The sequence below is a fragment of the Papaver somniferum genome, chromosome 7 (assembly GCF_003573695.1).
Source record: "Papaver somniferum cultivar HN1 chromosome 7, ASM357369v1, whole genome shotgun sequence".
NCBI lineage: Eukaryota > Viridiplantae > Streptophyta > Magnoliopsida > Ranunculales > Papaveraceae > Papaver > Papaver somniferum.
Window position 1 is genome coordinate 249443839 of NC_039364.1, and position 11328 is coordinate 249455166.

The 11328-nt window shown below is 39.2% G+C and overlaps 1 long non-coding RNA gene across 3 annotated transcripts; it reads right to left on the reverse strand.

Annotated features, from left to right (window-relative positions):
• Positions 1–6830: 6830 nt before the first annotated feature.
• On the reverse strand, positions 6831–10159 carry LOC113293621. 3 transcript variants are annotated; one of them, XR_003332405.1, is made up of 9 exons: positions 9776–10159; positions 9364–9568; positions 9141–9280; positions 8741–8844; positions 8306–8370; positions 7985–8188; positions 7388–7583; positions 7140–7246; positions 6831–6980 (listed from the first exon to the last, which is right to left on the reverse strand). It is a non-coding gene; the product is annotated as an uncharacterized LOC113293621 (long non-coding RNA). The 3 variants fall into 3 exon arrangements; XR_003332404.1 differs by having other exon boundaries at positions 6831–6988; XR_003332403.1 differs by having other exon boundaries at positions 6831–7246.
• Between the last annotated feature and the right edge of the window lie 1169 nt (positions 10160–11328).

Sequence of the window (11328 nt, forward strand, 5' to 3'; positions counted from 1 at the left end):
TCATGCAGAGCTTGATCACATACTTCAGTGAACCCATGTTGTTCAGCTGAGAATGAACATGGATGTTATGTAAGCTTTTGGAGTTCACCCATGGAACGTAGCACTAAAAAATTTTGACAATCAAGTATTGTGGGAAAAATCCTAAAATGACCGTTATGCCCTTTTAGGTCAAATTTTGATAAAATGACAGTTTTTCCCCTGGTCCAAAACTGGATGAATATGAGTTTTCACTTTGAATTATAAAATGACAATTTTTACCTTGATGTATAAAATTACTACTATACCCCTGGTCTGGAAATTCACCCAAAATGATTGTTTTACCCTTTGTCAAAAAACCACCTTCAACATTAAGTCCCATGCGTAGCGCGGAACAGTAACATTATTGCATGGTAAAGCACTAGATGGTGATTTTATAAATAGGAGCAAAAACAAGTTATTTAACTTAGTTGCGAGATTTTTACCAGATGCTCTGTAGTTGACTTGCCTTGATACTCTCGGCGTAGTGATGTCAAGTAATCGTCCAAGGAGCAATGCTTGGTTGAGAGGGACGAGAAAAACATCGTCAGAAGAGCACGAATCACGATAACTTTTGGGGGAGAAGTGCGTCAGAACACTAAAGTGACTGTTGATGCGATGGTGCCGAGAACACGATGTGTTGAGGCAGTGGAGCCGTCAATACTATGATGAGTATTGAGGAAGTGTTTGATTAACATACATTGCAATTATTTCATTATAGCTAAAACAATAATTATAATGCATAAAGTAAAGTAAAGTAAAAACACACAACTAGGTTTTGTTAACGAGGAAACCGCAAATGCATAAAAACCATGGAACCTAGTCCAATTTTGAATACTCTCAGAATTAAGCCGCTATAAAAAAGACTACTACCAACTTCGTATAGTTGAGACCAAGAAAACTAACTCTAATTTACTCAGTTCCTTCAGTATCCATATCCTGCGCCTGCTACCAATTTGGTCAATGCACGTGAATCCTAAGATAGAGTTCACTATCTTAAGTTGTTTCTCCCGCTGTGAAGACTTCTAACACTCAATTCCTTTGGATCGTATTCCGAAATAGTAAAGGACTAATTTGTATTCGCTAACCTCTCTACCGATCTCAATAATAGAGATGTCAACATCTTGAACTTTCCATATGTAGATGGTGGATTTTCGACAAGGGCTAAAATCGTAAAACCATAATTATACATGCTCCTGATCCAACAATCAGATGAGTATTGAGGCTCATGTATCTAATTGAAGCATGAAAGCTCATGCCACAACAAATCTCTGACTGAGAATACTGTCTCTCAGAGTATATGTAGATGTGTAGTCTCTCATATGAGGCAACATCATATCTCATGAATACTGAGCAATTTCAGTAAGTTATTCTATATAGAACCGCAAGATTAGACGGTTCCTAGACAGCTTGCCTGCTAGTATAGAGCAATAACGTCTTCAGCATGTAACAATGTTTTCCCTGACTATATAGAAGAAATATGACGCTTCAACAAGCTTATATCACTCAATTCCTGAATAATTAATGCTCCTAGACGATCGTACTAGTATAGAGTCATCAATTAATTATTCCTAAATTATCAGATTCATTAACTGAATTCCTGGAAAATATTCTACATTATTCATAATATTTTGTTACTTCAATTCATGGTTTTTCCCAGCAAAATTCCATGGGTTAGTAATAAATATTCAACGTACGGGCATCTGAGCCACTATCGAATAAGCCCCGACCAAAATGGTGCAAGTGTACTCGGCAATAATGCACTAACGAGCACCTGAATGCGCGAACGAGCATTCCAAAACACGAAGGAACGATGAACCTATGCAAAAATAGGAAGAAAATAATAAATAATAGAATATTAATCAAGGCGCCGGGGGATTGGGCCCACCGGTCGGCCGGTCGTGTCGTGGCCAGTCCCACGCCCAATTCTATATTTTATCATATTTTTATTATTTTCCTTGATCTCATGAAAATTCCCTCATTTTAACAAAATTCCTTCGTTTCAAGGAAACTCCTCAGTTTTATGGTGTTTCCTTTACATCAAGGAAATAATAAATAATTAGGAAAGGTGTGCGGAACCAAGCCTACTAGCCGGCCGGTCATGCCCTAGTTGTGGCCGGTCCCACACCTTGCATTCCTTATTATTCTATTATTATTTCCTTCATCCCATGAAATTCCTTGATTTCATGATGTTTCCTTCAAATCATGGAACTAATACATAAAATTAGGGAAAACTCACGGGATCGGGCCCTAGCCGCCCATGCCCTAGTCGGCCGGTCCCACACGCCCTTATTTTATTTTTATTATTTTTATTTGTTTCCCTCATCTCATGGAAACTCCTTCACTTTAAGGAAAACTCCTTTATTTCAACAAACTCATTGATTTCATGATATTTCCCTAAAATCGTGAAAATAATATAAAATTAGGAAAAGCGCCATGGGACCGGGCTCATTGGCCGGCCGGCCATGCCTTGTCCATAGCCGGTCCCACACTTCATGATTCCTTAATTTATTATTATTAGTTCCTTCATCTTATGAAGTTTCCTCAACTTCAACAAAATCCTTGATTTCTTCATATTTTCTCAAAATGTTGTTCAAACGCACATTAGAAAATATCAAAATTCTCAGGACTGAGACGCGGATACTTTGGCGACGCGAGCATGTTACCTTGACCGACCAAGGTTGGCTCTTCGGCTTGCAAGAGGCCGGTCCCATACTTTTTCATCATTTAACCTAATTTGTTCACATTAGGTTCAAACTCTTCCAAACGATTTTGGAATTTCATAAAACGATCGTCAGTCGATCCCGTGACCAACCAGGGCCGGTTTCATGACCCCTTGGTCGGTCCTTCATCTCTTCATAATTTATTAGGTTTTATCACCTAAGGTTTAGACGAACATTGTTTGAATAAATGATTAAACCAGCATTTATTCATCTTTTCACCAACTGGTCTTCAAGAGACTTTGGTATTTTGTTCACTCGAGTATCTGGGCGCTACATGGTCGATCCATCATTCCATGTAGCCAGTCCCTCCTTCACTTCGTAGTTGATTTTCAATAAATCATCAATTGATCGAATTAGGGTTTCGAGTCCAAGGTTCATAATTCCAGATTCAAACACTAATAATTTTACGTTGATCCCGTGATCAAAATTCTAATACTCGGTTCCAGTTTTTTAAATTAATATTTTATTGGGTCCTGCTACCAATAATTCATCAAACGAGCAAAATTTGCTCAAATGAGCAATATTTGCTCAAATAAGCAATAGTTGCTCAGACTAAAGAATATTGGTTCAACTATCAATATTCAACAATCCATCGAATTAGAAATATTTGCTCACCTTAACTATCTGAGAATCATACCTCTGTCTCAACAGACACGTTCAATTCATGAGGCTCAGAACATTTGCAAATCACATTCGACTCAGCAATAAAAGGACTCATCGTCCCATGAAGTCAGCAACTGACTAACTAAATACACGCCTGCCTTGCAGACTCCACAATCACGAGACATCAATTGTGTTACATGGGGGGATATTAACTAGGGTTTTGGTCTGGCGGTCTACGGCACGTGTGTTCACACACACGATTAGAATGTGAGCAAGTCGTGCAATCAGTTGAAGGAGTTAGAAAAGTAGTGGGTAGAAAATCAACCAAGTCTCCGCACGATGAGCAACTGGTTTTAACACGATTTCCACTTCCCCACTCTTTGACTCCAGCAACTGTCACACTTCATGGGATCAAGGTGTTTACAATTCTATCAATATAAATAAGTCTCTGAATCATGATTGAAAACAAGACAATCTTTCGTAAAACAGACAATACGAGATTAACAACTCAAAGTCTGAGCAAATACTCTCAACAGAGCGAATTCAATCAATCAGAGCTTATCTTATTCCTTTACGCAGAATACACAACACACCCACAATCTTCGATCACCATTGATCTCACACATTTCTCAGCTTCCCTCCTACAGATCGACCCATCCTCTCTTGTGATCGAATTGACTCTGGGACAACCATTGTCTTGGTTTAGGCCGGAGTCCTACAGATTGATCTCTCGAATTCAAAGCACTCCCTTCTTGCAGCGCATCTGTGTGAGGTTAAGCATTTCGCTCGGTTCAAGGAGTCTCCTCCGCATGGTCGTCTCCTCAATTCCGTGAAAACCAGCAAATCGTTTTTCTTTATCTACAGATTGGCGACCACAGTGGGAGATCATTCTCTCGGTTGTAATCTCAATTCTCACAAAGATGGTCGGTCTTAGGTCTGGTTCAGTTACCAATCGGGGTTCAACACCCGACCCCAATATCGCAAGCTCTAGTGATACTGCCAACACTACTCCTCCGTCGCAACCTGCCACTACCACTCCTCCGGCGCAACCTGCCACTACCACTCCTCCGGCGCAGCCTGCCACCACTACTCCTCCAAACACTGGTGCTCCGGTGATCACCCCTACAAGTGACGGCATTGGAGCCACCAACAATCCACTTTTTGGTCGGTCTCCTGAAGAAATCAGAGAAAATCCGCCTACCATAGGCGATCTCATGAAGGTGTAAGAGACTCTTGCCAAAAATCAGACTGACATGGCTACTACTCAGAAGGAATTATTTAATTATCTCAAGACTCTTACAGACAAGATGTCAGAGAAAACTCAGGAGAAAGGAAAATCTAAAGAAACATCTTCAGACGCTGATCCCTAAGTCACTCTGATCCATATAGTAGATGATGAGGAAGTTCCTAAGGCTGCAGACAATCCACCAGCGAAAGAACCATCCAGTTTTATCACTCGTGAAGACCTGGAACGCCTTTTCGAGGATCGTGGAAAATACAAGACGTCTTCTGTCCACCGTCACCAACCTCCATACCCTGCTGCTACGCAAAGGATTCCTCTTCCAAAAGGTTACGCCTCTCCAACATTCACCCTTTATGATGGAACAGGCAACGGCCGAGAACATGTCTCTCGATTCTTGGAAGAATTGGGTGAACATGAGCACAACTATACTGTCCGATTGAAGGAATTTTTAAAGTCTCTGAAAGGCAGGGCATATACCTGGTACAACAACATCGCACCAGGAAGTATCAAAAGTTGGGGAGAAATGGTTAATGCTTTCTACAGAAAGTATTTCTTCGTTTCAGAGCAAATCACCCTTTCTGATCTCGGAAGGATGTTTCAAAGGAGTAACGAACATCCTAACGATTATGTGAAAAGGTTCAGAGTTCAAGCTTTGGACTGCCATGATCCAAATGTTATAAAGCAACAACTTGTGGACTTGTGCATCAACGGAATGATTCCAGTTTACAGAGCTTTACTGGAAAATCTTAGGTTCCAGACTTTCTCCGAACTTCATGAAGCGGCTAAGAGGTCGGCAACTACTCCACCTGCTTTACTGAAGATGGATAAAACTACAAAAACCAAAGAACCACGGGAGACTCGAGGTAGCAAACGTTTGATCAACAAACAGTACAACCTCCAACCTTCCACAAATGTTGTTGCAGAAGGGGGCAAATGAAAAGCCGAGACGCAACGCAAGCATACTTCCTCTCCTTCAAAGGCGCAAAGGAAGGATAATACGCAAGTTCCTGCTCAACACACAGAAGCTGATCCAGAGGCACCTGACTTCCCCTTTTCCATTGAAGAAGTTATTGAACTGCTAGATGCCTGGGTTCAAGACGGCGCAATCAAGTTGTCGTATGTCAAGAAAGAACCAACTGAAGAAGCCATGGAAAATCCTCGTTACTGTCGCTTTCATAGGTTCGTCAACCATCCCACAAGTGATTGCAGAACCTTAAAACGCATATTTAAGGAAAAGATGGAATCAGGAGAGCTTAACTCAGGGACTGAAGGAGTCCACAGAGATCCTCTCCCAGTCAGAACTTGCACTCTTTCTGAACCACCTGTCAAGGAAGCAGTTCAATCCTTAATCGAGCATGTTTGCGAATTGCTATATTTATCAAAAGCTCAAAGGGGAGACACGTTTACTGCATTGAACCACATCGTGTCAGGAAAGCGCTTATTGATTCAGGAGACGCCTCATGAGCCTTCATCAGCAGACAAAGAAATGTACGATTGGGGACTTCTCACCACAGTCCATCTCAAAGGAAACGAATTCAAACGAGCATTGATAGATGTCGGCACTTCTATCAATGTTATCCCTCTGAAGACTCTCAGAGCCACCGGTATCACACGACAAGAAGTTATTCATGCTCCAGCATCTATTATGGATCATGAAGGGATGCCCAGAGAAGCTTATGGTCTACACCAAATTTAACGTTTAGCAACAGTTCTGATCTGTTGCTGACTGGGCTTGCAACAGATTAGGCGTTGCTAAACACTATGTTGCAGATTTTCGCAACCGCTCTAGCTCTATTGCTAAATTCGGTCAGCAACGGCAGTCGCAAAACAAACTGTTGCGAAATAAAAATTTAGTAACAGAAACAAGCTTTTGTTACTCTGTTGCTACTGTTTGAGTTATTCCGGGATATTTTTCTTCAGAACAGGATATAATTGTTCTGGTTCAGATGTAGAACAGTTTATCGGCGTTGCTAAATTTTTGCAACAAGGAAAAAAAAAGGTCTAGTCTGTTGACCTGGTCAAAATCGATGTCACCCCTATTTGTTCCTGTTCTAATAACTCAATCAAAGAACCCTCACATTCAACATATAAAATTGTAATAGAACTATGAAACACAAACACAAAAGTTGACACAACAAGAACTTCATTTCGATATATCTATTAACTTAACATCAACGAATCTTACAAAGTGTTTTAAAGGGAAAATGAACTCCACATTTTTGGACGTCTCTAGGGGGGGGGGGGGGGGAATGGAATACAAATACATGAATACCTGCCCATACTGTCTAATTAAGCTGAAATACATTAACTCTTTCATTGCACAGATGAAAAGAGGGCAAGTATGAATACCTCTGTTCCAATTAACTTTAGTTCTTCCATACCAGGGACGCCTAGTACTGCAAGACTAAAGTTTAAGGATAAGGCTATGAGGCCATGAACTTGAGTCACGAAATGAATGATGTATCTGGTAATAATCTCAGATTATTTAACATTTGAAGGTCTAATACAACTGAAATGGAGTGTATGTATTGACATTAGATTTTCAGTAATCGTACCTCGTGCTCATGGAATGGAAGGAAGAAAGACGTATGCCCTGTGCTTTGTGTACGCAGGTGAAAGCTTCACTCATTTGGGCCTTGGCTAGAGGTAAAGAGTTGGATTTCTGCGGAAGTATAAGAACAAGTATCAAGGAAAAAGCATGAATCTCATTTAATCGAGTATTTAACAAGACCTAATAGCATATTATAATAAGAACTGAAAAGGGGAGATTTTCCATAATTATAACAGGTTGTAATATTATCACCTTAGCAAGCATCTTTCAATTAAGGACGCCCACTAATAGTCCATGTCTTCTGAAATCACAATATCAAGCTTTTGGTTAAAGCAGCAATGTACCATTAATAAGTTTGCGTGTTGGTAGCTTAATAGCTGCTTGTAATGCAGGCCTTTGAGCCTCCCATGACTCAAATTGTAGACCATCCCTCCACCGAAGTGTTGTACTGAAACACATGCCAAAAATTTCACAGCCATTACTAACTTAAATAAGATAGTTAAAACTGAATTCTGATCAAGCAGATAGTTAAAGCAACCAAGGATGCCATCTAAGAGAAACGCCAGCACATACATTGTAGCAAGTTTCTCATCCACGACACTTATGGGTCACAAACTTGCGATCAACAAGCAATACCATCAAAGTACATATGTACATAAGACAAAATAGGATACGTACATTTGTACTATATATACAGGATATGAGAGAGAAATTATAGACATTGAAGTCAAAGTGAAGGGGATGAATATGCACCCTTATTAAAAGATGCATACATATGTACTAAGAGATTATGACGCGGTCAAACCATAACTTCAAAATGGTAGAATGTCCTTAACGAACAAACCTTACCTTCTCATAGTAATTTAGGGCGCGGTCAGGATCACCTAACGAAGCATTACTTGGCATAGGGGCTCTGATGTAGGTCCCTCTCTAAAAGTCAAACCTGTAACCATCTGGATCTTCAATAAACACAATTACAGTACTGCCACCTTTGACAGGACCAGCTTTTCCCATCACTTCAGTAAACCTAAGTGCTTCTTTCGTAAGTGTTAACTGAATTTTAGAATAACGGAAGTGTCAAGGTAAATAAATAAGAAACCTTTGCAGCACATGCCGTAGACAATGTGCAAATAACTGAGAAACAATGTCATTTATGCAAGATAAACTTACATTCTCAACTGCTATACCGAAATGACCAAAACTATTTCTGATATCATACTTGTCGACCCCATAATCTACAAAATAGTATAAAAATGATTAGGACAGCAAGACACCGTTGACATTCGAAAACTATAAAAATGTTAGTCACTTGGTTCTAGCATTTGGTAGAGTTTGGAAATAATGTTGAGGTAAGCTACTGGATTAGACTGCTTGCTATAAGTGAGCTCAACCATATAGTGTGAATCTTTAGGACCGTAACCAATTGTATAGGCATTCCTATATCTATAAAGTGCATGGATTTGGTTTCGTCGATAGACATTTTTGAGTCAATATATATAGTTCTACATATCAGAATGAGGATCCAAGTTACTTCATTCCAAAAACACTAAGAACAGAGACCAAAACAAGGGATGACAACAGAAAAATAAGTAATGCATCAACTACCGTTATGATTTAGCTGAATGTTTATAAGCTTGTTCTTGTCATAGATATGACACAAGTATTTCCCCTTCTGCCATTTGCTTCATCTTCAGAACCTTTCCTTTCAACTGCACAAAAGCAGGGAATCAAAAATAAGAAACAATATTCAATGGTTACATGACTACAATTAGGTCCAAATTAATAAGGCTACGAATTTTGAAAGCGCTCTTTAGAGATGTGTAGTAAATCAAAGACGCCTTATATTTATTAAGACAGAAACATCAGAACGTCAATCATGTAAAAACATCAAAATAACATCATAACATAACATAAGAAGCAAAAAAGTTTGCATATTGAGAGTAGATCAGTTAATAAGTAAAACTAAACCTAATACAGAATTGAACCTAAGCAATCAGATGTTTACCTTTACCATCTATCTTTTTACTGCAGTTTTTGCGGCTCGCCTGCTCTAGCATAAATTCACTGAATTGTCTCAAACAGACAACAGACCACTCCCCAGTGTCATCTTCTCAAATTCAACTGAATTTTTGGTCCAAGATGCACCTGCACGAAACCAAAATGGTTATAATGTCTATTCCTTGTAAAATTAAAGACATACTTAAAAATGAAATAAACATTTCACATACTTCCTTAGCATCCTCTCCACAATAGCCTTCAATCTTGGATCCACCTTCTCTGCTTCTTGGTTGGACTCTGCATTTTTGGTTTTATAATAACATATTCATCAACAGCTTTAGTTGGATTACAATCACCAAAACCCCAGTTAGTACCAACCACAACAATTGGCTCATCACAAAACTGATGATACATCATTTACAGATGGTAGTAAACCTGCGGAACCACAAAACAGAGAAATAAAATAATGTAAAACAGATCTCAAAACCACTAAAGCAGATAAAAAAAGCTAACTATAAATGAAACCGTAATTGAAATTACAGTTCACAAACCAGTTCAAAAGCTCAAAACTACAGAAAATTGGAAACCCTGATTAAAAAATTTAGGGTAAATCGATATAAATAATAGAGAAGAGAGAGTTACCCCATATCACCCAGATCCAGATCTTCTCCAACCAATGATGATGTTTAGAGAAGAGTCTGTGTTTTGGGTTTTAGCTGTTCTTCATCGCTTCCAATAATAACATGAATCAGAAACAAAATCTAAATCTAAAACAGGATGACAAGAAGAAATCAAGAATAAGGAGTGAGAGACTGAGATGAAAAAGAAGAGTAGCGATAGAGAAACTGCAGATATAGGAAAAAAAGACGAAAGAGAGTCCGGGAAGAAAGGGTTTTGGTCTGAGTTTTTTTTTTTTTTAGTTCAAGTATTTTGTTGCGAGAGAAAGGAAGAAGAAGAAAGAGGGAGAAGAAAATCTTATCTCTTCGATATAAGTATAATAAAAAAAATCACGATCGTCTAAAGTCAAGGGGTCAATGAGTCAAATGGGCGGAAGTATATCAATACGCTTACAGGATATCAAAAATATGGGCGGAAAAAGAGTTCCGAAGTGTTACCAAGAAGCATGTGAATCGCATGCTTATGATCCTCGCAGTTGCTAATCGAAACAGAACATAGGCAGTTGCAAGTTTCGCAACAGAAATAAGATGTTGCTAAAATTTGGCAACTGATATTTTTTGTTGCGAATTACAACAGCTTTAGAGCTGCTGCTAATTTGGGTTGCTAAATCCAGAATTTGGTGTACTCTCAAGGTGAACATAAACTCAGCCTGGACAGAAACAAAATTTTACATAATCCGAGAAGATCCAGGATATGATATGATCCTTGGACGTACGTGGATTCATGCTGGAAAGGTAACCCCAACACCTTCAATTGCACACTTCTCTGTTGAAGAAACCTCTGATTCATAAGAAGAAAAAAGGATATTTCACCATTTGAGTATCTGAAGGAAGTCAAAGCCTTGACGGAGCTGGCACAAAGGCCTGAAGAAAATGCAAATGCTTTCATTAAAAGATTTCGTACTCAGGCAAGTCTTATTCCTCCTCGTGTTTCCATATTGTCGGTTTTCAAACATGCTTATCTAGTCTGAGGGCTTTACTCTACCAACAACTTAGCTATTGCAAGATGCTATGAATGAATAAACTCGCCTCAGCAATATTTCACTAAGTGGCTAGACGCGGAACCTCTCCGAATCGAGCACCTCACTAATACAGTCATTGCTAAGATAATGGCTGAATTCGACAAAAAATATCCCAAATATTCTCCTTTGCACGAGTATCCACATGTTCCGCAAGGTTGGAAGACTTCAACAGCACAGAATTCCACCGCATGAAGAATTCCAAACCATCAGAAGATATTCAGGGCACGAACGATCAAGCCTAACAAGTTCCAGGAAGGAGATTTAGTTCTCAAAGCAACTAAGCGTAACTTTTATTCTACAAAGAACTCCAACTGGGAAGGACCTTTTATGATCTCTAAGTCTGTTGCTTGTGTAAACTGCAAATTAATCAACATGGACAGCAAGGACACTGTGGCCGTAATACACGAGAATTGGCTCAAGGCCTTTGACGTTTAAGGTTTTGGATATTCGAGGTATTGGATGTTCAAGGCACGAACACCCCAAATATTTGGCGTTT